The 23,468-nt window shown below is 44.5% G+C and overlaps 1 long non-coding RNA gene across 2 annotated transcripts in view; it reads right to left on the bottom strand.

Annotated features, from left to right (window-relative positions):
• The window catches only part of LOC106004299, a 37,022-nt gene extending 31,208 nt beyond the window's left edge, over window positions 1–5,814 (bottom strand). For both annotated transcript variants that reach the window (XR_006608214.1, XR_006608215.1), the window contains exon 1: window positions 5,775–5,814. This is a non-coding gene — a long non-coding RNA (uncharacterized LOC106004299). The remainder of the gene's footprint in view (window positions 1–5,774) is intronic.
• Window positions 5,815–23,468: the final 17,654 nt, after the last annotated feature.

The following is a 23,468-nucleotide window of genomic DNA, read 5'->3' on the forward strand; positions in this document are numbered from 1 at the left end:
TACTATTTTCTCTTTTTGTTCTCTAATCAGGTCTTATTCCATAATTAGCTATAAAATAAAAAATTCTAGTGGAAACTAGCTCCTAGATGAAAACTAAGACATAAAATGTAATATTACCTGTGCAAAGCAAGTCAGATTCACTAAATACAATGGGTAGAGTTTTGGAGCAGCCCCTCAACCAGGGTTGCTATTAACAGAGTGGTAACAGTAACAGTAATTGAGTGAAGGAATAGTAATGATATTGTGTGTTCCTACAGAGTATAACAATCTTCAAAATATTTGTAAGTGCATTGTTTCACCTGACCTTCAAAATAACCATACATGGTAGGCAGGCCGGATGTTCTTATTCCCATATAACGGACAAGGAAACTAAATTTCAAAGATAGTAAAACAATTCACCCATCTAAGAAGCCAGGTAATCAGGTTCTCTACTAGCCTAGGTTCCTCCCTGCGAATTAGTAGACTATTATAAAGCAACAACGTTAATAATCAAGAAAGAAGCCAAAACAACATATCCCCAGAACTTTCCTGTTCAGAGGACTTTGGAGGTAGCTATTGTTGGATGGGGGTTATTAGGAACACAACAAGAATTTGGGGGCTCTGTAAAATGTATCAATCCAGGAGGGGGGAGTGTAGGTAATTTAAAAAATGCAATCTGTAAGATACCATACAATTTGACATTCACCTAAAAATAATTCAAATTGGGGGAGTAAAGGGCTCATATGTCTTGAGACAGTTTAAAAAAAAAACATTCCCTAAAGAAGCATCCTGCTTACCTATATTTTATAGCCTTAGCTGCAGAGTTTATGTGAACTACTTCTTCCACTTTCCCCTCTAAAATATAATCCTCTATGAGACAAGAACACTGCAATATATCACTCTTTTGAGGAAGGAGAGTTCTGGAGGATTGCGAGCCCATGCACACGAAAAAAAAAATCACTTAACTCATGTGTTTACTAACACATGAAGGAGGAAGGTAGGATAATTGATGTCTGTCACCGACTATTAAGGCATTCTTCATCCAGGATGGGATACTTTGCAGCCATAATGCTCCCTGCCACCACTGATCACTTGCCGTGAATCTCTGTGATTCTCCAGGGATCTGCTCAACACTGGCTTCCTGCAGGAGAGCTCTGAAGCCCTCACTGAGCAGGTGTTGGACCCATAACAACTCTCTCTCTACCTATGAGAATCAGGATTATCACGTGAATGATTTAAGCAACCAGGGGATCCTACTCAGTAAAAGTTTAACCGTATTATCCAAGCTCTGAAGAGCTACCAATGAAAATATATAAAATGGTTGGGCGCAGGTACCTAAGCAGCCTCACCTTACTGCACACACAGTTATCTTCAGCTGAATCACATACCCTTCCCTATGCAGTCTGATATTACCAAATTAACAAAACTTAAATATGCCAAAGTGAGTCGAGCAGTATGGAGGCGTCAAAAAAGGGAAAAGTGATCATCCAGATTCTAATGATTCAACACAAACTTGTGTCTTTAAGATGGTGAAGGAGTCTCTGGAGCAAGAAAAAAACATGAAGAATGCTAAGGCATAATAGTGAGAAGAAGCATTTACTACCACTAAGAATATTAATAAGAAGCTGCATCACTGGTTACTTAGGAATTCAGTGCATTTTCTTTGCTTTATCTTCACTAAAAGCCACCTAACATAAATCCCAGAACTGCTGAGAAACACGCTTGTCAAACCTTTGCAACAGCTTGGGACTCTGTTATATAAACTTTGGGAGCCTATTAAACTTGAAATAGAAAGCCCTTTGAAAATAGATGTTCTTATCTGTTTTGGCATATTCATCCCCTTAGGAGAGTTGTGATTCAGAGAATATTAAATAATAATACTTTTTTTTTTAAAAAAGCAGTTGAGAAAACACAGCACTTCAAAAGGCTTAAATCTGGAAGCATTTCAAATACGAGGTTTAGGATTACCAGTATAGTTTATGATCTCCTAATTATTTGAGAATGAGGGCACTTTTATGTATCTCTCTTTTTGGAATCACTGGAAATATCAATTAAACATAACAAATTAAGAGAAATTCCCTGGAGATGTGGGAGCTTATTATGCACAATGGCCTTATGCTAGTGCTTAATAATTTGTCTGTAATCAATCCAGAAAAGTTTCCTAAATCCAAGAAATTTGATGGCAAGAATTCAGGGCTCAATTAAGCATTTGTATCCTACAATCATCAGAATTGCATCTGGCTTTGAAAAATGATAATTTGTGCGTAAGCCATGTTTACCAAAGTTGACACCAACAACTCGATTTCCATGGGGGAACTTCTAGTTTTCTACCGTTCCTGCCCCAGCTATGTTTACGCAGTCTCCACATGCATGAAGCTACATGCATGAAGCTTCATGATGACTTGCCACAGTCACCAGCAGCCACAGACAAATCATTCATTACCAGATGCTACCACTGTGGAAGAGTGGAAGGGGGGAATCTTTGCCACTGGGCATCTTTGCCACCTGAGACAGGGACATGCGTCTTCAAGAGTTCTGTTCCTCCAGTGCAAAGAAGCCACTGGTGTTCTGGTGGATGTGGGGTAAATTTCATTTTCTCCTTTTCTGTAACACATTGCAAGAGGGTATCAAAAACTACTGCTGTGTTATCAATGAATACTACTTTATTACCTTTTATTAAGAATCTCAATTCTCACAAGAATTACAATGTATGTATTTTAAAGGAAATAAACTACACAAAAATTCAGCTGATAGACACCGACTTTTCTGTTCTTTGGTCTGTTTTTCTTAAGAGAAACTTTTGTTCTTAATTTTATAATGACTTTATAAAAATATAATTGACACCCAATACACTGAACAAAAAGAGGGGACAAGAGAGAGAGCACAAGCAGGGGGAGCAGCAGAGAAAGAGGAAGAAGCATGTCCACTGTGGAGCAAAGGACTTGATCCCAGGACTCTGGAATCATGACCTGAGCTGAAGGCAGATGCTTAACTGACTGAGACACACAGGTGCCCTAAAGTACACAATTTAATAAGGTTCCAAAATATGCACATATGATGAAACAATCATACAATAAAAAAAAAAGGACATACCCATTTACCCACAAAAAAGTTTCTTTGTGCCCATTCATAACCGCCTTCCACTCTTCTCCATCCTGCTTTTCCCAATCACCAGGTGACCAGTGATCTGCTTTGCTTTCTATCATTATAGATATAGTGGCATTTTCTAGAAATTTATGGAAATTGATTCCTGCAATGTGGAATCTTTGGTTTCTTTCACTCAGTGTAATTATTTTGTGTCTAATCCCTATTTTTGTATGTATACACTCTTTGTTTTGCTGAGTAGTTTCCAATTGTATGAGTGCCACAGTATACATGTTCATTCATCTGTTGATGGATGCTTGAGGTGGTATAGTATCTAGCTAATAAAAATAAGGTTGTTAAGAACACTCATGTACAAGTCTTCATATGAACACATACTTTAATTTTTACCGATTAATAGCTAGGAGTTGAAGGGCTGGGTCATGTGCTAGGTGCATGTTTAACTTCTAAAGAAACTACCACAGTTTTCTGAACTGATTGTACCATTTTCCTACCCCCAGCAGTGTATAAGAGTTCCATTTTCTATGCTTACTCACCAACACCTGGTGTAGTCAGACTTTTTTTTTTTTTTTAATTTCAGACAATGAGAAGGAAAGTAGCACAAGCAATGAGTGGGGCAGAGGAGAGAGAGAGAAGCAAGCTGCCTATGGAGCAGGGATCCTGCTGTGGAGCTCAATCCCAGGACCCTGGGATCATGACCCAAACCAAAGGCAGATGCTTAACTGACTGAACCACCCAAAAACCAAAGACTTTTTAATTTTAGCTACTGAACAGGTACAAAGTGCTTTTAATTTCCACTCAGTTAATGAATGATGACACAGAGAAACTTCCTGTGCTTATTTGCATTTGATGCATGTCTCTTCGGAGAAAACTCTTTTCAAATATTTTTACCCATGTTTCTAGCTTTTAAAACCTCTCTACACTGAGTTTTACGAGTTCTTGCTCTTCTAGATACCAATATCTTCAGATATATGATTTGAAAAGGTTTTGTACCAGTCCATGGCTTTCCGTACATTATCTTAATAATGTCTTTCAGGGGTGCATTTGTGGCTCAGTGGATTGGGGTCTATGCCTTCGATTCAGCTCATGATCCCATGGTCTTGGGATGGAGCCCAACAGTGGGCTCCCTATTCAGTGGGGAGCCTGCTTCCTCTTCTCTCTCTCGGCCTGCTTCTCTGCCTACTTGTGGTCTCTGCCTCTCAAATAAATAAATAAATAAAATCTTTAAAAAAAAAAAAGGAAACGATACTTAATCAAAGGATATAAACACCAAACTTAACACCAAAGCCAAGAGACTGTGGAAGTCATCAACCACAGAAAGATTCTGATACCTTTCTAGAAGGCAAAAAGTGAAATGTAGGCGTGGTGGACAGAATGATCACGTCAAGACTACCCTGAGAAGGGGCTGCACAAAGCCAGTTTACTTCTGCTGAGCCTCGGTTAGAGTAAAGAGAGAGAAGAGGGGCTGAAAACAAGGAGACAAAAGTCCAGAATAAAAGTTCATGTAATGAGCTCCAAGGATCACTCAGTCGGCCCTCCGTATTACTCTGTATGAATTGCAAGAGATTGTTGGTGAGCGAAATAAGGGAAAGGGAACGAGTGGCCAGCCACAGGTTATTAGCTAGAGTTCACTGTCATTACTACCAATTCCATCCAAGGCTGCCCACCCATGGCTTCATATGCCATAACTGAAGATAACTGCTTTATAAATGGTCAAGGAGGAGTAGTCTTTCTGGCAACTTTATAAATAGCTGTTATTGTTAAAATATTTTCATTCATGACTAAATCAATCAATTTTAAAATTTTTTACCTTGACAAACTCTATCTCAACCTGTCTGCATCTGCCAAGCCATATATTATCTAAGAACAACGACTTCCCAACTAAATTATTTCATCTTACGAGGACAAGTAAGAGAATGGTCTCTATTTTGAAAAAAGCACCCTGTCCCGATTCCCATTTGACAAGAAAAAAGAAGAGGTAGATATTTGGATATCCTTATCCAAATTTCCTTTTACTGTCCTGAAGTCCTAACACACATCATGTTTAATTCTTCCTCCTTTGGGAAAAAAAAGAGATAGAAATCATATGACTGTAATTTATTCTTTTCAGATATGTCACATGTGACCACATTTTTCAGAGATCCTCTAAGTAATCTTTGCCCAAAATTTCTAAAAACTTGCTATTTCTGTTCAAAAAAAAAAAAAAAGAAAAAAAAGAAAATCAAGAAATTGTTCCCTACTGAACTCTCCTCAAATGATATCAAGGAATTATGGCTAAATGTCATAGCTGTAAATCATTTCTCCTCCTAGAGAGTATAGAAAGGCCTTATAATATTTGTCCTTTTCTGCAAGCAGAATGTGCGTCTGAGTGCGACCTCCTGTGTCCCACCAACCTCAAAGTTTCGTAAGGATGGATGTCCACATTTGCTCCACCAACAGAGCTCTAAAACTAATTCTGTAGCATATGAATCATGTCCACAGCTATTTCAAATACAAGAAATAAAAATATATACAAAACTTTAAAATGTATACACATTGTTTTTAACTGATCAGTATGATTCTTGGTTCTGAAACTTTTGCAAGTCATATTCGTAATGTGCAACATCAGCCGCATGAGAGAGAAACACTTCAGTGAAGTAAGTTGAAGGGCTGCCTGGGTGGCTCAGCCAGTTAGGCGTCTACCTTCAGCTCACCTCATAATCCCCAGGTCCTGGGATGGAGCCCCGCCATGGGCTCTCTGCTCAGTGCAAGGCTGCTTCTCCCCATGCCTGCTGCTCCCCCTGCTTGTGCGTGCTCGCTCGCTCGCTCTCTCTCTCTGACATGTAAATAAATAAAATCTGAAAAAGAAAATGAAGTAAGCCAAAGAAAAGAGACTCAAAGTAGGTAGAGCCATGCGTAAGGTAAGATTGTTTTGAAATCTTTCTCAGCGTGCGGAAGCTTCCAGCTCCTAGACAGTAATACACGTTGCCCTTGCCACACTCCCAAGAGTAGGTCTCCCCTCTTGTGCATAAGAACGTCTAGAATTACATGTATGTGCCAACGATGTCGAGGGAACCTGGCTGGCATACTCACAATGACCAAACTGTATTGATCTGACTTTAGTCCATCACACTGCTCCGCTATTAACTTGAATAAATGATGGATTTGCTTTCTAGACATGAACCAGCTTCTCATCTCTATGGAATCATCCACCGGTGCATTCCGTTCAGGTGGATAACAATTTATCTAGACTATAATCTTTATATATTTACATAACATCTTCAAGTACCATCTTACCTATCTGGATCCTTCAAAGTAGACCAAAGAGCAAACCTGAAGGGTCTGCAAGGCTGAATTACGACTGTGGGATGGTACAAGGCTCGCAACTGATGGTCCGTGACTCCCGTCTTCTGAGATCAGAATCCAGTGTGGTCCTTGAACAAAAGAAGACTTCATATTGGGCAGTGGCTGTGCTCACTGTGAGTACAGCAGCACCGTTCTCAGTACCCTAAGAGCTACAAAAAGTAAAAATAAAAATTTAAAAAGCGCTCACACACACTCCAGAGTAAGAGCTCTGGCATCACTCGGGCTGGGCTGGGTTCGAATGCCGACTAAGGCACTACCGTCTGTGTGACCCCTGCCAATTCCCAAAAAGAAAGAGCGAGCTTACCTGCCGGAAAGGGAGGCCACGGAATACAGACAGCATCTAGTCAGGTCAGGGTTAGGAGTCTGGCTCAGAAACCACCTCTGCGGCTTGCCAGGTGACTCTGGTGGCCTGGCTCCAGGCCTCACAGGGAAGCAGGGAAGTTGCCTCGAGCAGCAGGCCACCCCTCGCAGCGCTAGGGGGCTCCCGTGCTCGCTTGTTTGGCGGGCTCAGGGGAGGGCTGGCAACTCAGGGCGGCTGGGGCGGAGGACCGCAGCAGTCCCACAGAGCTCCCCACAATATGGCTGCCCGGAGGCGGCCATATTGGGTCCAAACAACTCAGCCACCTTCAGAAGGAAGTCCCAGGCCCTGGAGGCTGGTGGGCGGGCCTTCCAGGCCCTGGAGGCTGGTGGGCGGGGCTCTGAGGCCTCCTCCTTTGCCCTCTGGCATACGCACTTCCCAACATTGGGCCTGCTCCTCCCTTCTCTGTGACATGCTCCAGGCATATATCACAAGCACCAGGCTGGGGTGCTCAGTGCCTGCTAGACCTCGAGAAGAGTTAGGACCTCCGGAGGAGCTCTCCGAGTTTCATACTCTTGTCTCGCGATCGTTTGGCACACTGCAAGCGCTACATGGGCAATCTGCTTAGTAAGTTTCGTCCCCTGCCCCGCCGCCCAACCCTGCCAGGCCGATGTCGCCCGCTGGTCTCTCCTGCCTGCTCAGCCTCCCATCCTGTCCGGCACCACCCGGCTGCTCCGGCTGCTCCGGCTGCTCCCACACCTTCCCACTGCCCTGGGCACAGGCCATTCCACCGGCATCGTAGGCCTTTACCAGCTAGCTTTCATGTGGAGCCAAAGAGACGGTATCCGCTCCCTCAGGCCGTGTGTTCCCCTGTGGGCCTCCTCCCCTCGGTGAACTGGAGGGACCCTCCGAAAACACCTGTACGGTCTGCTTGTACCTCCATCATGTTCAGACCCTCGAGAACTCTGAGGATCCCTCCACCCCGGCAGAAATTCACTGTCCTGCCTTCCCAACCCCAGCAGACAGTCGAGGCTGTGAAGCCGAAACCATCCAGTTACCTCCCCCGTTCCTGCCCAAAGCCGTTGGGGGAGAAGGTCCCAGAAGTGCCCAGAGAAGGGAAGGATGACTTGGGAGACACCAGAGGGCCGGATGATGGGAACAGGGCCCCCCACAGCACTGGGGATATACTGTTGACATCCAGGCCCCTGGAGACCGGTGGACTGCTCAGTTCCCACCAAGGCAGCCCTGCACCTGGGGACCCATCTCCCAGTCCCTCAGGAGACAGCTTGGGGGCAAACACTCAGACACCTCGGGTGAGCTCCCCCCCTCGCCCCCAGCAGAAAGACCTGCTGTCACTTCAGAGGGCCCAGCTGGTGACGTTGCTCCTCTTCGGAAGCCTGCTCCAGAGGTAGCAGTGCTCTCCGACCCAACCCCAGGCTGCCCCTTGCTGCAGGAGACATCAACACACAAAGTGGGGGCTGAAAACCATCGGCCTAGCCAGAGCACACCAGACCTCTTGAGGAAGGTCACAGAGGCGCATAAAGCCTCGAGGCAAGCCATCCGAGCACCCCTTGCCACCAGTATCTGCCACCAGTAGGCCCCCCAAAAGGAAAATACCCATGCCACTTTCTGTGCCTCTGCCATCAGCAATGCCATTCCAGTGGGGCAGAGGAGAGTTGCCCCCACCTCCCAAGCTTCCTTGCATAGCTTTGGGCAGAAACCTGGGCATTCTGGACAATACCGAGGGGCAGGGGAAGAAGACCTTGGAGGGCGGAGCAGAGATCCTGGCAGACGACGGGGCCACTCAACCTGCCCCTTCCTCCCCCCTACTTGCCTCCAAGACTACAGACTCCCTGCCCCCGGCCATTCACACATCACAGGTCCCTGGTCCTACCACCGACTTGGCTGACCAATCTGCCAGGCCCCCAATCCCATCTGTCCCTCCACCCTCCCCAACAGAGACTACTGATCAGGGAACAGCATCTGGAGCTCCAAACTCTCCCACTCTGGCTGTTCCTACTGGCTCTCCTCCCCCTGGGGAAATTCCACTTCAGAAGGAACACCCTCTTCCACCAATCATCGGTACCACACCTACTTCCGACCCCCCGGCTCCTCCTTGTAACACCTCAACCGTCTCATCACAGCTGCCCTCCTGCAAAGGAGAATCCCCAACTCCTATGTGTGTCGATCCCCCCCCTCTTTTCCCACCCACCCCTCTTCCAGTCCCTTCCCCAAAGAGTCCTGGTATTTTTGTGGCGGCATCAGCCACAAAGGCATCAGCCAACTGGACATCTGGCCATACTTCCAACGCTGATGTCACTGACATGGACACGACTCCTGCTCCTCAAGCTATCACGTTCAGATCTCCCCGGGGCCCCGGGGTGAGCTCTCCTTCATTATCCCAGGGCCGTTGCAACAGGACGCTGAAGCGCCCTGGAAGCACTCTGGCCTCTACCATCCCATCAAAATTGATGGCCACCTGCCCCAACATCGCCCCTCAGCCCACACAGGGGACACGTGCTGGGCAACAGCAGACAGCCGTTCTTCCCAGTGCTGGCATTCCCGCTGGCTTTCTGGCGAATTCTGGAACCACCACCGTTCCAGTAGGCAGCACCTCTGCAAACTACAGCTCTACGCCTGAGCCCATGGATACCTCACCTCCCTCACAGGCCATTGTCTTTCGTTCACTGCCAAAGTCCAGGGCAAACCACTTAGCATTCCACAACACACCACCCAGTAGCAGCCACACCACCAGTTTACCTGGCAAGGCAGCCATGACACGCATAGCAATTCCTATCCACTATGCCCCACAAATCCCCTCTCAGCCCGTTTCTGGGAACCCAAATGGGCAGCAGCTTGGTCATTCCTACCAGCTGGGAAAGCCAGTAGCCCCAACACAAGCCACAGGCCCAACTGCCTCTCTACTCCCACCATCCAGAGATGGCAGGAAGCAAGCAGGCCTTGTAGCCTCTGCATTTGGCACCATTGTCAAAAAGCAGAAGGCCTTTGGTTCCAAGGCAGCTCTTCTCCCCGGTGCCATATCAACTGCTAGTGCCCGGGCAGTTGCCGCTGGAATACGTAGTGCCAGGCTCAGCGGCTCCCTGCTCACACTTGCCCCTCTAGGCCCCCACGTGTCAACAGGACCTGCAGCCCCCATGGACAGTGGGAGCTTTGGGTCTGGTGTGTCTATGCCAGGCCCCGCTCGCTCACAGGTACCCGGAACATCCCAACTTGGGGCAGGGCTGCAGAGGGCACCCAGCACCACTTCCGCTCCTCCTGTTGGTCAGACAACAACGGCCCTCTCTCAGAACATTCAGGCTGCTGCCGGAGGAGGGGCAAGTACTGTCACCTTAAACCCGGTTACCTGGGTCCAACCAGTCCAAAATGTGGGAGGGGCGGTAGTGGGACACCACAGTACAGTTTCCACTGCTGGAGGTGCTGGTGGGCCCAGTACCCTTCAGTGTGCCCAAGGAACACCTAGACAAAGAAAATCGTCTCCACGTGGAACACCAACGACCAAGGGCAAGCGAAACACGTCTACTTCCAACTCGTGCTTGGAGTCAAACACCAAAAGCCAAGCCGCCCAAAGCAGGGGTGGTCCGATTACGGGACACGACAACACGGCTCCCAACGTCAGAGGCTGCAGTGTGCCCGTTACCCGCAAGGGCGTCCACCGTTCAACGAAACAACGAAAGCCATGGGTAAGGGCTACCACCTCACAAAAGAGGAATTTGACATCGAGCGACGTGCATGCTTCGCCAGGAAATCCGAGCCCTAGGGGCCGACCTGCCGAAAGCACGGGCAGCGCACCTGACCGAAAGGACAACGCTCGCCCCACCATCGCAGCCTCTGGTGTGCCCACGACACAGAAGTGCTCACACACAAGGGGCTCGCCTGGCCACACGACCGCTCTTGTAACTCCAGCCTGTAACACCACCATGTCTACTTGTAACACCAACTCGGTGCTTCAACCCACCACTACTTGTTCCCTCCTTCCGCCAAGCACCTGTGGCACACCTGCCCAGACTGGACAAGCTGCCCTTCCTGCATTCCATCAGGATAACTCTGCCCCACCTGATGCAAACTCTATAGACGACATCGTAGCCATGATGGCGGCCCTTTCTATCAGCAAGCGCCCTCAGAAGACTTGCAGACTACCTGACACTGACACAGGTGGTGCTAGGGGAATCAGCACCACATCTTCTGTGACCGGGAACGCCAAGGGTCCCCCATCCACACAGACCACACGGAGCGCCCCCAACCACAGCACTGATGGTGCAATGGGGGGTAGCGCCAAGACCTTTTAGAAACATACCCTCCGAACACGTAGGCCTGCCCCTAGTCAGAGTCCTCCTCTGACTTTGGAGAAACCAGCCATGTGTTCCGAGGGTCCTGGCCTACTGTTCCTGTGCCCTGGACATAGCCGAGTCACCTTCATAAACTGCCCAGGCCTTCCAAGGAAACTACCAAGTTCCTTTCTTTTGGGAAAGGGACATACCAAGTTCCTACCAAGTTCCTGCACATTGTTATGTGACAGTAAATGGACTTTGCTGTGCTGTAGGGGGGCTCAGCCCCTTCAACTGAAACTGAACCTGTTTTCAGTAGTCAGAAGGAAACACCCTTTGCGGGTGTACCTTTTGCAAGGTGAGGGGCACCTGAGCCCAGTTAAGAAGTACACCAGATTCGAGAAGTTCCAGATACAGTTCCAGAATAGAAGAAAGCAGCATGTATCCTCAACGGTGCCCCCCGCCCACCCTGCTGGCCACCCCCCGGTTGGCGTTAACTTGGCTGACCAAAGCTCTGAGCCAGTTTTGCCTCCTCCTGCAACCTCCTGTCTGCTGTCTGCAAAAGTTCCTTTGCCCCATGCCTACTTGCCTCAATGGACCCTTACCTTTCCCAAACTGAACATAGACTTCTCTAGCTATAAAACTTTGTTCCTGTTAACCTGCCTTTGCTCATGTGCCTTTTTGTCTCAACAGTGGAGAAAGAATTAACCTATGTGAGTGGTGATGGGTTCAGCCAGAATTGAGTCTGTACAATTTTCTGTGTAGCAGGGGCTGGGATGTGGAAGTAGCCAGGCTGCTAGTGCTGACTCCTGAGATCTGCATTTTGACTGGAAGGGGTGACAATCCAGGAGGACATACGGTTCAGAGGCGGGAGGGATGAGGTGACTGCCCTCCCCTCTTCCCTCTGTGTTTCGCTCTCCTCTCCCCTCCCCCCACTCTGACCTCATTAGCGGCGCGATAACCCCCGATGTGTCAAAGGAAGCCACTCGACGATTTTAGTTTCTAAACATGTTGAAATGCTTTCTTATGTGCCTTCTTACTTAATTTAGACTTAGTCCCGTCAACCAGTATGTGCCCTCTTCACCCAGAGAGGACAGTCTGAACCTAGAGGAACAAAGGGAGAAGAAGCCCGTGCTTGCTCTGTGGCCTGGCTCTGGCCATTTTCACTGCCTCCTGCTATGAACTCTTAGACTGTAGAAGGCCACCTCTTAGAGAACATTTCTTTGTCATACCTCTTTGACAAATCCCGACTCAACGGGTCCACACGGTAAATGGAGTCACTTGAGCCTCTGGCAAGCCATATATGTCAATACTGGCAAGACCTATAAAACTTCTCCTAACAATCAAGTCTTTGTCTCAAACAAGCCTACTCTGGAAAGCCATCCTGCGAAGTAAGCTAAGGTGGGCAACTGCCCGAGACTTCCCTGACATGTACACTTCCGGGCCCCCTGAAGTCCAGTGCATGTAAACATCTCCTTTGTTCCTTCCTGATTCTGCTCTAGTCAGATGCTCAGCCACCTGCAACTCCCCGAGGTCCCCTTGCTTTGAGCCAGACCTTTGTGTAAGTGACTACAGAAACCACCACTCTCCACACAGTCATCAGCCAAAATGAAAGTATCTTATGTCTGCTTGAGCAGGTTGAATAGTAACCCCTGAAACACGGCCCCCCAGGTCCATATCCTTGCCCTTACAATCTATGATTTTCAGTACATTTGGAAAAAGGTCTTTGTCGATATAATTAAGTTAGAGTTTTGAGGTGGCGGGATCCCTCAATAAAATAAATAGCAAGTATCCTTACACATGGAGGACAGGGGGAGATTTGAGGCAGAAAAAAGGGAAGATGTGGGCACATAGAGGAGAAGGTGATGTATAGACAAAGTCAGAGACTGAGTGATGTGCTCATAAGCCGAGGAAGAGAGCAACCCTTAGAAGCTGAAAGAGGCACAGAGTGGATTCTGCCCTCGAACATCTATACAGCTCTACTGACACCTTGATTGCAGACTTTTGGCCTCCAGAACCATGAGAGAGGGACCTTCTGTTGTTCAAGCCACCACGTCTGTGGCCATTTTCATGACAGCCACAGGGAACTCACACAGCTGGCATTAAACCTTTCCCAGGTCTTCGCGGTTTACTGCACAACACTGTCTGGCCTAACCTCCATGTGTTCAAACTGTTTCAAAGGTCACAATGTCCTACCACCTAAGAAAGACCACAGCACAAAGCCATCTTCTCTGGCAGTACCAAGACAGCCCCCACATAGACATTTTACTTGGCAGACTTTGGCTCCTTTTTATTTCTCAGGGTTCCCATGTAATGCACTAAATGTTAACATCTTTCAAATATCCTAATAAAGTACAAAAACCTTACTACATCTAGGTCTGGAGTAGGGTAGGAAGTAAAAAAGGAAAGAGAGAGACTGAAATATGTTTTTACTTTTATTGATAACCCAGGTTTGAGAAGCCCAGTTTGAATGAAAGCTAAATGGCCCCATAACTGAACTCCAGAATTGGGCAGATTACCAACTAGTAATACTCGGGATGTGAGAAACAGAAGATACCCACTCGCATTCTCGAGGAAGAGAACAGAATTAGTCAAGGCGAGCATGACCGGTTAATTCTTCCTAAACTTTCTATGGACACCATTTGCTCACCTTAGGGGCAGAGTAAATAAAGAAGCAGAGCTGAAATGAGCTAAGGAGCTCTCTCTTGACATGACTAAACGATCAGGAGTGGCGAAGGAACATTTGGTACTCCCTACTCCCACCCCAGCATTTAAAAACAAAACAAAACACACATTTACAATGTAAAACATATCAAACTACTTTAACCCTGATTTACTCTTCCTACAAAAAATAGCCAGTCAGGAGCCTTGCTCAAAAACATCCTGATTAGCTGCTGATAAAATTCTTTGCGAGCAGATCCCTCTACATGACTCAGAGGGAGAATATAGACCTGTATTGCTTCAGGACTTTCTTACCAAGAATCCCTATCATTTGTATCCTATTCTAACAAATACGGCCCATGGCCTGGCTCCACCTTCATCTGCTCTTCCTGGGTTAGTCATAAAGACACGCGTAGAAATAAACAGAAGGCATAAGGTAGGAATGTATAAAATAGTGGGAAAAAACATTCAAAGTGGAGTCCAGTACCACCACCATTTACCAGAGGTGAACTTTCAAGCAGCAGCATTCACATTTCTTTTCTGGTTGATCTGTCAAGTGATAATAAGCAGTACGTACATAACTCCTTTTCATTTTCTGAAATCTGGTGGTTATGGCTAGCCACCATACACCAAGTAACATGCTAAGGCAACATCGACAGATCAAAAATGTCAGTCCCTGGTCTCAAGGAACGTTGCCTAGGAGAAGACAGAGACGTGTAAAAAACACAATTAAAATACAGTGTAGCCCACGCGACTGTAGCCAACGCAACCACCAGGAAGGCCAAAGTGCCATGGTAGCCAAAAGGAGAGTGTGGTCCCAACACTAAAAGGACTGCACAATAAAAATCATATGCAAATTGAGTTTTGAAAAAGGCAGTGGCTTTTTCCAGGTGCACAACAGGGAGAAAGGACTGCTTGGTGGAAGGAGGAGGACAATCCAATATGGTAAACTATTCACATAACCCAGGAAAGTCAAGTGGCGAGTAGCAGGAGTAGGGATTACATAAACTGGGCCGCATCATGACTCTCTGTAAACAGAAAGCCCCTGAATAATGACTCAACTGACAGACCATACGCCCATTTTTGCAAGACTACCTTCATAGAAACGCTGAGGACCCATTTAAGGGGGAAGAAAACAGAATTAGTAACTCCTACCAGAAAGACTAAGGACCCGATATTAACACCAGGAAACAAATGAGAAGATATTCAGAGGCAGAACCCAGTGTGTCTGATGATGAATTCAGATTTGGCGATGAGAAGTCATTAGGAAAGTACAAACAATGGTAATCTTAACATCTTCTGCCTAAAATGTTCTCCCTAAAACAACGTACAAAGAGTTTCTTACAAGTTACAAAGACAAGAATGCTAGTTCAGTGATCAAGTCTATTGGAGTTAATTGGTGATGGCTCTGCTGCGTTCTCTCAGCCTTCTAGTTCCATGGTCTTTTCTCAAGGATTAAATTATCTGAGGATCTGGCTTTCAGTTTTTGTTCACAATTTGTTGGTTCTGATATCTTAGTGCTGGCAGTTGTTCAGTTATTAAGAAATGGTTCAATGTCTTGGTCTCTAGCATCCTTCCAGGCCTTCTTTTCTTGATGTTTTTTGCTTTTGATTCAATCGCACATTTAAATTTTTCTTATCTTGGTAAAATACTTATTGTTTTATTTATTTGTTTATTACGGTAAGACACTTACTGTTTTTATTTTTAATTTTTTTTTCTGGCAAGGGGTCTTCTCAAGAGGTTGTGCTCTTTGAAATCCCATCAGCAACGAATAGGATTCTCTGTTGTCTCACATCCTTACCAGCAAGTAGTACTGTCAGTTTTTGGTATTTAAGCCATTTTATTAAATGGGTGGGGTATCCCACGGGTGTTTTGTTTTTCTCTAATGCACAGTGCATATCCTTATCCAAGAATTCCCCAATGTGTAGCAAATCTTTTTTAAAGATTTTATTTATTTGACAGAGATCTCAAGTAGGCAGAGAGAGAGAGAGACAGAGAGAGAAGCAGGCTCCCTGCTGAGCAGACAGCCGGATGTGGGACTCGATCCCAGGACCCCGAGATCATGACCTGAGCTGAAGACAGCAGCTTAACCTACCGAGCCACCCAGGCGCCCCTGCTGAGCAATTTATAGACGCGTATTTGTCCTTTTTATATACTATCCACTAAGATGTCTACTCCTATTGCCTTTTCATTTTAACTGATTTGGGGAGTTTAGTTTCTTATTATGAAGTTGTTGTGGTCGTTGTTTTTGTTGTTAGTTTACCACTTCTCTGAATATTCCGCATGCATATCTTTCTTTAGATATGTGTTTTGAAAACATATTCTCCTAGCCAGGTGCTTGTCTTTCCATTCTTTGAACACTGTCTTTCACAGAATGGACATTTTAAAATTTAATAAAGTCCACATCATCAATTTTCTTTTCTTTCACGAATCACGCTTTCTGTGTTGTACATAAAAACTGTGCTTCAATCACACATTTAGTCTTTTACGGTGGCAAAATACACGTAACAGAAAATTTTAAATATACACTTCAGTGGCATTAAAATGCATTCACGATGTCCTATAACCATCACCACCATCCATCGCCAGAACTTTTTTTATCATCCCAAAGTGAAACTCTATTCCCATAAGATCAACATCCCAATACCCACGCAGCGCAAGTCCTAGAAACCACCATTTGACTTCCTGCTTCCATGAATTTGCCTATTCTAAATACCTCAGCTAGGTAGAATCATATACTATTTGCCCTTTTGTAACTGACTGACTTCACTTAGCATAATGTTTTCAAGGTTCATCCATGTTGTAGCGTGTATCAGAACATCATGACTTTTTTAGGCAGAATAGCATAACATTATATGCATATATCATACCCAGTACGTACAGTAAATATATGCATACATTTCCTATACATTATAGGAAAATGTAAAAATACGTATTTGGTATTAGAAATCGGGAGAAATCTTTTCTATTTTGAGGAAATTTGTCTAATAACAATTATCTTATATCAGGAGCTCACTACCACTCTGAGAAGATGGGGCTAACCCCCACACTGACTCACTGAATGTCTTCCTTACATGAACAAAAGAAGACTGAACCTACTCTCTAAAAAAGTCTTATCTGGCATAGATCTAAGAGAGCAAAAAGAAAACCTCAAGAGGGTCCGTACTTCTGTTCAGAGAAGCAACCGGAACTTTCGATGATTACCTGGCACTGACCGGACTTGCTTGACGTGAAAATAGAATTGTAAATCTCACAAGATCAGATGACCTTGGAAGAATTTCAAAACTCCCTGCCATTAATTGGAATTCCCTTAAGAACAGCCTTCCTTAAACATACCGATAATATGCTTCACAGATTGATATTCAGAAGCCCATGTTTTGGCTAAAGGAGCTTCAGGAAAACAAAACAAAACAAAACAAAACAAAAGGAGACTTGTGGTTTAGTTCTACCTACTTTGGAGCCTCTGTTTAAATCACCCACTTCCGCTGTACTCTGTCATCTCATCTATAAAACGGAGGCAGCTCTAAAAAGGTGTTGCACAGCTTCATGTGTACTTGCCTTCATTTGTTTAGAATACTGGTCGCATCTAAAATATTACCCAAAGAGTGCACATGCCATTTTGAATCCTCCAGTACAACTCTTTCCAAATAAAGAAAAGAAAAGGGGCCCCAAATAACTAAGAGGTTCCCAAAGGGACACAATTATTTTATGGTCCATCTGGGACAAGAACCCTGTTTATTGGCCATCCCACTCCATTATTCTTTTATTGGGTTCTGAATAATACAGAGAAAGAAAAGCTCCATTCTATGTAGTTGGTGCAGGCCTTGGCAAGGCTGGGATTGGAGCACTGCGCATTAAGAAGTACCTGGAAAATTCTTAAAACTAAATGAGATCTATACCAGGCACACAGAAAACAGTGGTACCTGAAGATGTTTCCACTGAAAGGGCAGAACTGGTAACTGAAGGTATATATGGGCTCTAGTTCCAAACAGGATAAGTGAATTCCCACTTCCTGGCACCTTGGAGGATCCACCCCAATATATAATACTGAATAAACATTTGAACTAGGTCATATTTAACTCTGGATGCTCATGTAAGCTAACAAACTATCTCAGGCGTCACTTGTGTTGTCATTTTTTCATGTTTGATTTTTTTTTTTTTAATTTATTTGACAGAGAGAAATCACAAGTAGATGGAGAGGCAGGCAGAGAGAGAGAGAGGGAAGCAGGCTCTCCGCTGAGCAGAGCGCCCGATGCGGGACTCGATCCCAGGACTCTGAGATCATGACCTGAGCTGAAGGCAGCGGCTTAACCCACTGAGCCACCCAGGCGCCCCTCATGTTTGATTTTTAATTTCTAAGTTTTCCAAGCACAAAACAGAGGTCGGAGAAAGCTATAGGGGAGGCGGCAGAAATAAAATAAGCTCATTTCATTTACTGTGAAAATTAAGGTCCGATGTAATTCTTCAGAGTTCTAAGTGTCCAAACCAACTATTTTCATTTTACAGGCAAGGCTCCTCAAACAATCATGCTGAAGGACTTCTAATTACCCCGAAGTTACCTTATCTGCTTCAATACATATCACTATGTATTATGGGAATTCTTCTGAGTAGCAGAGAAAGACATCCTGGCTAAACACTGGCATGCCTATAATGCAGATATGATGGTCTCAAACCATCCTAAAGGCGTTAGAGCGCACTTTTTCCACTACTCATATCAGCAGAGGACAAAACAATATACTTCTGCTTGTTAAGCTAACTCACTTCTTCATTAAAATGGATGGCCCATAAGTAAGTCTGCAGTGTGGGCATCGCTGGATGCTGAATGTTTTGTAGGTCTTATTAATGTCATGGGTTTCTAGGGAGGCCAGACTCAAAAACTTTGAGTCTAGTTTGACATTTACAACTAAATTATTATGTAACCTTGAGCAGAGTAAGCGTCATAAAAGAAAGATATTAATACTTGCCATCCCTACTTTGTGGGGCTCTTATAAAGTATTAAAGTAAAAGAGGTATATCTATGAATGCATATATTTTCATTGATACTTGTACACACTTGAAAAATAACTCTACTGAATGCACTTATAAAAATCTTGATGATGTGTGTCCCCAAACTAGTTCCCAGTGCTTCCACTAAAACTACTTAAATTAACAAAAACCCATGTATTAGGTTAGTTGTCAGAAAACGACAAATACTGCTTCTCGCAGTACCTTGTCCCAACAATTCACCTTCCTCTTAGCATCAGTCCTCAATTCAGAAACCCTGCAGATCTGTTCATTGATTTATGTACACAATTATTCACTTAGTCAAAAAGATGTATTTATCTTTTACCAAATTTCAGGCACTATTCTTCAGTATGTGCAGGGGATAGATTAGTGAACAACATATATGCACCCCCTCTCTCTAGCGGGGGGCCGGGGGCATTAAAAATAAAGAAACAAATACAGAAACTCAAATATAAACATAACTGAGAATCAAATAAATGGATTAAATAACTAGCATGTCAGGTAAGTGCTAAAGGGAACTAGAAAGCAAGGAAGGGAGATGAACATTGTCAGTTGATGGGAAGAGGTTGCAATCTGAAATAAAGTGATCAATGAAGACTTTATAGGGACAATAAAAAAATTAAAGTTTCTTTTTTATTGAGTTTATTTATTTGAGGGAGAATGCATCCAAGAGGGGAGGGCGAGGGCTGGGGAGGGTCAAGAAGACCACTGAGCAGGAGCCTGACTTGGAGCCGGATCTCATGAAGATCACGACATGAGCTAAAATCAAGAGTCAGATGCCTAACCAAATGAGCCATTCGGTTGCTCCTGGGGAAGGTGAAATTTAAGAAACAATGTAAGGTGAATGTGGGAGATGGCAATGTACATATTTGGGGACTGAATGTTACAAACAGAGGCAACTGTCAGATGGAAAGCAGAGGCAAAAGTGTCCCTGGAGTAGTCAAGCAACAGAAAGAATGTCAGCATGTGGAGGACAGAATGAGCAAAGTGGAGAGGAGAAGGAAGAACTCAGAGAGGAAGCTGGAGGCCTAGACTGCTAGGGCTGTCGAGGCATTTTGAGGATTTTGTTTTTGCCTTGAGCGAGCCGGGACAGGATTTAAGTGATATGATCTGAGCTATGTTTTCACAGAAGCTCCCTGGATGCTGTATTAGAAGCTGAATGGGAGGGAAGACAAGATCAGGAAGACCAAATATTGGTTGAAAAGAAGTGAATTACCGGGGCATCTGGGTGCCTCAGTTGGTTAAGCATCTGCCTTTGATCAGGTCTTGAATCCAGAGTCCAGGGACAGAGCGAGCCCTCCCCGCACCAACCGCCTCCACCCCCCCCCACCTACACCCCAACCCTCCCGCGCCCCGCCCCCGCAACTGCCCTGCTCAGCAAGGAGTCTGCCTCTCCCTGTCCCCCTGCTTGTGCCCCCTCCCACTCTCTCTCATATAAATAAATAAAATCATAAAAAAAAAAAAAAAAGATGTGAATTACCCAAAGATGTACCTTCTACTCAGTGAAGATACAGAGCAGAGGTTGGCAAATACTGATCCACAGGTCAAATCAGGCTCTCAGCCTGTTTTTGTATGATGTATGAGATAATAATGTTTCTTACATTTTAAAAGGTTGAAGAAGGAGATGAGGCTACAGAAACTGCACATGGCCCACGAAGCCTAAACTACTTAAAACATGTTTTCCAGCACCTGATATAACACATCTAGCTGGAAGTAGGCCCTCGACAAAACTATAAGGCGAATACATGAGTAAATTATTTGCCAAAAGTAGTATAGTTCTACAGGTGTCAAGGAACATTTGTGTCTTCACCCCTAACCTTCAAAAACAATGTCACTTCCATTGAGCTATTGAAAAATAGTCTGTTTTACAAATCAGTAACCTAGAAGGCACTTTCTCACATACGCAATGTCCTAAACAACTTTTAGGCAAAGTGAAACAGCAAATTATAAAATAATAAAAAACATTTTTATAGAACTTTGAAACTTTACAAACCATTTTCATGTTCATTATCTTCTTTAAGCCTCAAATCAACTCCATGAGATAGGTATTATTTGTTTTTTAAGATTTTATATAAATATTTGACAAAGAGAGATCACAAGTAGGTAGAGAGGCAGGCAGAGAGAGGAAGGGAAGCAGGCTCCCTGCTGAGCAGAGAGCCTGATGCGGGGCTTGATCCCAGGACCCTAGGATCATGACCTGAGCTGAAAGCAGAGGCTTTAAGCCACTGAGCCACCCAGGCGCCCCTGAGATCAGTATTATTTTCCCATTAGAAATTACTACAACTTCGAATGCCTGGGTGGCTCAGTCGTTAGGCATCTGCCTTCAGTTCAGGTCATGATCCCAGGGTCCTGGGATCAAGTCCCATATTGGGGCCCTTGGGCAGCGGAGAGCCTGCTTCTCCCTCTCCCTATCCTGCTCATGTATTCGCACGTGTGCTCACTCTCTCTGTCAAACAAGTAAAAAAAATCTGGGGGAAAAAAAGGAAATTACTACATCCTAAGTCTTTACTGATTTCTCAAGAAAAGTTGAAATCTTGAATGTTATATCTGTGAATGCTGAGGTTGAGGTTGGGTTTTTCTTTTTCTTTTTCTTTTTTTTTTTCCTATGGAAGTGTTAGATGCTAAAATCAACAGGTATTTTCAGTTCAAGATGGCTGACTAGAAAAACATACTTACTTTCTATTTCTTTTGAAACCATATTTCGGGGCACCAGGGTGGCTCAGTGGGTTAAAGTCTCTGCCTTCGGCTCCGGTCATGATCCCAAGGTCCTAGGATCGAGCCCCACATCGGGCTGTCTGCTCAGCAGGGAGCCTGCTTCCTCCTCTCTCTCTCTGCCTGCCTCTCAGCCTACCTGTGATCTCTATCTGTCAAATAAATAAATATAATCTTTAAAAAAAAAATGAAACCATATTTTGGGGTGCCAGGGTGGCTCAGTGGGTTGGAGCCTCAGCCTTCGGCTCGGCTCATGATCCCATGGTCCTGGCATCCAGCCCAGCAGTGGGCACTCTGCTCAGTGGGCAGCCTGCTTTCTCTTCTCTCTCTCTCTCTCTCTCTCTCTGCCTACTTGTGGTCTCTGTCTTTCAAATAAATAAATAAATAAATAAAATCTTTAAAAAACAACAAAAAAAAGAAACCATACTTAATCAAAGGATAGAAACACCAAACTTAACACCAAAGCCAAGAGACTGTGGAAGTCATCAACCACAGAAAGATTCTGATACCTTTCTAGAAGGCATAAAGTGAAATGTAGGCGTGGTGGACAGAATGATCACGTCAAGACTACCCTGAGAAGGGGCCGCACAAAGCCAGTTTACTTCTGCTGAGCCTCGGTTAGAGTAAAGAGAGAGAAGAGGGGCTGAAAACAGGGAGACAAAAGTCCAGAATAAAAGTTCATGTAATGAGCTCCAAGGATCACTCAGTCGGCCCTCCGTATTACTCTGTATGAATTACAAGAGATTGTTGGTGAGCGAAATAAGGGAAAGGGAACGAGTGGCCAGCCACAGGTTATTAGCTACAGTTCACTGTCATTACTACCAATTCCATCCAAGGCTGCCCACCCATGGCTTCATTTGCCATAACTGAAGATAACTGCTTTATAAATGGTCAAACAAGGAGTAGTCTTTCTGGCAACTTTATAAATAGCTGTTATTGTTAAAATATTTTCATTCATGACTAAATCAATCACTTTAAAAAAATTTTATCTTGACAAAGTCTATCTCAACCTGTCTGCATCTGCCAAGCCATATATTACCTAAGAACAACGACTTCCCAACTAAATTATTTCATCTCACGAGGACAAGTAAGAGAATGGTCTGTATTTTGAAAAAAGCACCCGGTTCCTATTCCCATTAGACAAGAAAAATAAAGAGGTAGATTTTTCTGGGATATCCTTGTCCAAATTTCCTTTTACTGTCCTGAAGTCCTAACACTCATCATGTTTAATTCTTCCTCCTTTGGGAAAAAAAAGAGATAGAAATCATATGACTGTAATTTATTGTTTTCAGATATGTCACATGTGACCACCTTTTTCAGAGTTCCTCTAAGAAATCTTTGCCCACAATTTCTACAAACTTGCTATTTCTGTTCAAAAAAAAAAAAAAAAAAAAAAAAAAAAAAAAAGAAAATCAAGAAATTATTCCCTACTGAACTCTCCTCAAATGATATCAAGGAATTATGGCTAAATGTCATAGCTGTAAATCATTTCTCCTCCTAGAGAGTTTAGAAAGGCCTTATAATATTTGTCCTTTTCTGCAAGCAGAATGTGCATCTGAGTGCGACCTCCTGTGTCCCACCAACCTCAAAGTTTCTTAGGACGGATGTCCACATTTGCTCCACCAACAGAGCTCTAAAACTAATTCTGTAGCATATGAATCATGTCCACAGCTATTTCAAATACAAGAAATAAAAATATATACAAAACTTTAAAATGTATACACATTTTTTTGAACTGATCAGTATGATTCTTGGTTCTGAAACTTTTGCAAGTCATATTCGTAATGTGCAACATCAGCCGCATGAGAGAGAAACACTTCAGTGAAGTAAGTTGAAGGGCTGCCTGGGTGGCTCAGCCAGTTAGGCGTCTACCTTCAGCTCACCTCATAATCCCCAGGTCCTGGGATGGAGCCCCGCCATGGGCTCTCTGCTCAGTGCAAGGCTGCTTCTCCCCATGCCTGCTGCTCCCCCTGCTTGTGCGTGCTCGCTCGCTCGCTCTCTCTCTCTGACATGTAAATAAATAAAATCTGAAAAAGAAAATGAAGTAAGCCAAAGAAAAGAGACTCAAAGTAGGTAGAGCC

The sequence above is a fragment of the Mustela putorius genome, unplaced genomic scaffold (genome assembly GCF_011764305.1).
Source record: "Mustela putorius furo isolate JIRA1106 unplaced genomic scaffold, ASM1176430v1.1 tig00000854_pilon_pilon_pilon, whole genome shotgun sequence".
Taxonomy (NCBI): domain Eukaryota; kingdom Metazoa; phylum Chordata; class Mammalia; order Carnivora; family Mustelidae; genus Mustela; species Mustela putorius.